We start from the raw sequence: 5,000 nt of genomic DNA on the forward strand, positions 1-5,000 counted from the left end.
CTATTTTTGCGCGGTTTAAAACTATGCGGAGAAAGTAGAACTAAGTAAGTACTCTTAGTATCCAAAAAGAAAACTGGGGGTAACCATGCATTTTTGAGAGATAATTAAGCTTCAATTTGAGAAAGAACGCCATAAATTGCTTTGTATTTTAAACCTTTTTAGAAATATTATTCATGAATTATCTTTGAAAAATGCGTGGTTACCCCCAATTTTCTTTTTGGATTTCAATAACACTTGCAAAGATCTACATTTCCTGCATAATCACAAACTGGGGAAAAATACCATTGAATTAGTAGGGACCGTCCTTAAAAACTCGAAGATTAGACAATGCAATTCTAGAGTTTTTTTCATTGTTGTACGTGAGCACCAATGGTAAAGTTTAAGGCGAGTTTACTTGTTTTGTTTCTTTTACCTCCCGTCAAATGGGCGCCTACCTCAAACTGAATTGTGCGTGCGCAATATATATATATATATATATGATGCATTTGCGCGCGTAAACATTTCAATCATAACAAGATGGCGGCGTTGACGTGTCTCTACAAAGCTCTGCACAATTTTCACTCTACACTCCCAATGCAAGTCCTGTTCCTAGTTCTGTTCAAGAGCCTTTTGCTCCGAACTAACAACGAAGACTTTGGAGTCGTCGATGTACACCTTAGCATAGAATTAGCAACGACAAGGGCTCCAAATTATATTCTGAAACTCCGTCACTTCACTCTCATAACAGCAACGATAGTTTTCAAACAAGACTAAAGGCACTTAGGGCAATGAAACTCCTTCAGTACAGCTCTACTGCCATGATATTGATTCTTCTCTCAGGTGATGTCTCCCCTAACCCTGGATGGATTAACTCAACTTTGCAGAAGCCTGGCTTGAAGATTGGCCATCTGAACATCAGGAGCCTACCTAAACACCTCGACGAACTGAGGATTTTGCTACAGGACAATCCATTCTTATTCTGTCTTAATGAAACTTGGTTAAATAGTTCTTGGCACGACGGCGAGCTTTCAATTGTAGGTTATAATCTCGTTCGGAAAGATCGCAAGGATGACCAACGTGGCGGCGGTACTACGATTTACTATAAATTAAAGCTCGTTGCACGACGAAGAACAGATATAAGCTCGATTGATGTTGAAGCTTTATGGCTTGAATTTACTTTCCCGAACAGGAGTAAAATCCTGGTATCCTCGGTTTATCGACCGCCTAATGTTGAGGTGAAAGATTTTATTGACAAGTTTGAAAACCTACTTGACTATTCCTGCAGTGAGGGGAAGAAAAAAATCATACTCGGCGATCTAAAGTGTGACCTAGTCGCTCAGAAAATATCTTCTGACACTAAACAACTGTGCATGTTTTTTAAAGCTTATCAACTTATTCAGCTTATCAAAGAGCCGACGAGGATTGTTGAACGATCGTCCACACTTATAGATTTAGCCTTCACAACAGACCAAAGGAAGATCTCTGATTCTGGTGTTTTAGAATGCTCCATTAGCGATCATTCCCTTGTTTACATCATTAGGAAAGTTAGATCGTCGAGGGGCGCTATAAAAACCATCAAATTTCGGAGTTACAAAAACTACTCAGTCCCAAATTTCATCAGAGACTTATACTCTGCCTCCTGGGATCTCATTAACACCTCTCTCACGGTCGATGAGGCGTGGACTTCTTTTAAAGACATTTTTGTCACCATTGCTGATCGACATGCTCCAACGTGCACGACAAGAGTTCGTTCTAACACGCTTCCTTGGATGACCGATCAAATAAGAGCGCTAATTACTCAACGAAACTTTCATCACAAAAAGGCACAAAAGACTGGATCATATTATGAATGGCAAGAGTATCGATCACTCAGAAACAAGATAACTGTAACCATCAAAGAGGCAAAAAGGGCGTATTATTCTAACCTGATTCAAGAAAATAAGAACCATTCTAGCAAATTATGGAGTGCAATCAAGTCTGCGATTGGAAGTGGTGTTAAAGCTGGCCAAATTCAATCTCTGGAAATTGACGGTGAAGTCATCACAGATCCAAAGCTAATCCCAGCTAACTTTACTTTCTTTTTTAAATCTATAATAGCAAATCTACGGCAGACTCTACCAGTGCCAGCGGTCTCACCTAGTTGCTCTCCTCAATTACTAACAGGTGCACAATTTAATTTGTCACAAATAACGGTGGATTTTGTTTACAAACAACTGAAATCACTGAACTCCAAGAAATCATCTGGTCTACCCGATCTTCCTGTGCGGCATCTAAAGGATGGGACTGAAGCTCTGGCGAGACCCCTAACCCTACTTATGAACAGCACGATAAAGGAAGGAACGCTATCGGCTGATTGGAAACATGCTATTGTCACGCCGGTTCATAAAGCTGGATCAAAATCGGATCCATCGAATTTTCGGCCAATCTCAGTACTTCCCGTCTTCTCCAAGATACTTGAACGGGCTGTCCACCGTATGGTCTACAACTATTTACAGGAGCATAGGCTTCTTTCTCCTCTTCAATCTTGCTTCCGCCCACTGCACTCAACATCCACATGCCTCACATACGTGACAAACACTCTGCTTGAAAACATTGACAAAGGACTATTAACTGGCCTTTTTTTTTTAGACCTAAGTAAGGCCTTTGACACCTTAGATCATAGCATCATGTTAGATAAGTCAGCTTTACTAGGAATTAAGCTGTCCAGTGGTTTAGGTCCTATTTAACCACGCGCACTCAAAGTGTTTGCATAAATGGGCTCTTGTCCGAACCCCAGTCTATACCTTTCGGGGTTCCCCAGGGTAGCGTGCTCAGCCCTTTACTTTTTATTATCTACATAAATGACATACCTTTGGCGGTTCATGGTTGTAGTGTCGAGCTTTATGCTGACGATACACTTATCTATTTTGCAAGCAAGTCTGTCAGTGAAAATTAGCATATGTCGTTATGGTGTCCGGCCACGTTTGAGAGGGCTCTGTCGTCTTACAGCGCTAAGATAACTATGGCTACAATTGGACAGGTTAAGGACCTTCTAAAGAAGGAACTTGAACCGCTTCATTATAAATTGGAGACTATGTCTACTGAGTTCAGTGAATTAAGAGCATCAGTTCAACTTTTCTCGGACAAGTATGACGATCTATTGAAACAAATCAAGCAGTCGAACGAAAAACTTCATCAACAGAGGACAGACTTGAGTAAGACCAACTCCGAAGTAAATAACATCAAGAAAGATCTTATGAGCATGGAAGAGCGAATAGCAAATACCTCCTATGAGATTGAGGAAGTTGGTCAATACCTTAGAAGGGATTGTTTGGAAATATCGGGAATCAAGGCGACGAGCGACTGTTCAGCCGAATCCATTGTTCAATCAGTTGGCAAAGCTATTGATGTTTCAGTTAACGAACAAGATATTTCTATTGCGCACCCTATACCGTCTTACAATGCTGCTGCTCCACCAAAAATAATTGTGAAATTTACCCGACGAAGTGTGAGAAATACCTTCTACTCCAATCGGAGGAAACTGGCTAACAAGAAAGCAAGAGACCTTCCTGACCTTGACCTCGAGTCTGACGCTAACATCTTTATCTCTGAATCCCTCACGCCGTATAAAAAAAAATTATTTGGTAATGTAAATAAAGAAAAAAAGCGTTTGAAGTGGAAATTTATATGGACTTTCAATGGAAGAATTTTCATTAGGAACAACGAACATTCACCAGTAGTCATGTTTGATACGGAAGACTACCTTAAAAGATTTCAAGATGAACACCCTCGCACCCATTAGTCAGGTCGACTACTTTACTCGGGTAAGAACGGAATTGCTATTAGTAATAATAATAACAACGTTGTTATTGCATCTAGCGACAAATATTAATTTATCATGCATGTATACTTTATTTAGAAATATGTTCTAAACCCTTAAATGGCTACAAGCTTTAATGCTTTACGTGAACTCCCATTTCATGATCTGCATCACCAAGAATTCATTCGAGCTACGGGAGCATGGGTTCATCACACTCCAACTTCTTTATTAAATTCCAAGGATCTTTTCCAGGATACAATTGAAAGTCCAGAAAAAAATGATGACCTACAGGGTATCTCTCACGAAAATTACTCAGAGTCAAAATATTACACTATCAAACAATCAGGGACTCTTTTTCAAAAAGCCAAGAGGAAAAATGGATTTTCTATGCTCCATTTAAATATGCGTAGTTTACCTAAAAACCTATCATTACTGGAGGACTTTATTACCACGGTTGAAGAAGCCCCTGAAATCATTGCTATCTCTGAAACGAAGTTAAAAGAAAACAACATACACAACATTAGCATTCCGGGTTATTCATTTATAAATACTAACTCCAGAACTGCAGCTGGAGGTGTTGCCATTTATATTGCTAATGAATTAGATTTTTTTCGAAGGCGAGATATAGAACTATCGGGAGACAACATTGAGTCGTGCTGGGTTGAAATTAGGCGTGAACTTAAGAACGTCGTGATCGGATGCATTTATCGGCACCCATTAAATGATCGTCAACATTTCCTTGAATCCCTAAGGGAACAATTAGAAAACTTAAACAATAAAGGTAAAGAGGTCTTCATTTTAGGTGACATTAATATAGACTTTTTAAAATACAACGATGACAACCAAACCTCTGAATACTTAGATATGTTACTCGATCAGGGATTTATGCCACTTATTACCAAAGCCACACGCCTCACAGATCATACCTCAACCTTAATCGATCATATATATACAAACGTTTTACACAAAGTTATAAAAGCGGGCATCTGCTTAGCAGATGTTTCTGATCATCTACCTATTTTAATGTACTGTCGCAAACAAGCCATCTATTCTAAACGATGCAAAATACTTTCGTGATTTCTCTCATTTTGATAGTGACTCATTCTTAAGCGATGTAGAGGCTATTGACTTCTGTGGCTTAGTTAATGATGATGTAAATCAAAGTATCAACGACCTTGTTGACATACTACAAAGGATTTCTGATAAACATGCACCTAAGCGT

At 39.3% G+C, this 5,000-nt stretch overlaps 1 protein-coding gene across 2 annotated transcripts in view; it reads right to left on the reverse strand.

Moving 5' to 3' along the window:
* The window catches only part of LOC138028351 (uncharacterized), a 39,526-nt gene that overhangs the window by 7,443 nt on the left and 27,083 nt on the right, over nucleotides 1-5,000 (reverse strand). The window lies entirely within an intron of this gene.

The sequence above is a fragment of the Montipora capricornis genome, chromosome 2, assembly GCF_036669925.1.
Source record: "Montipora capricornis isolate CH-2021 chromosome 2, ASM3666992v2, whole genome shotgun sequence".
Taxonomy (NCBI): Eukaryota; Metazoa; Cnidaria; class Anthozoa; order Scleractinia; family Acroporidae; genus Montipora; species Montipora capricornis.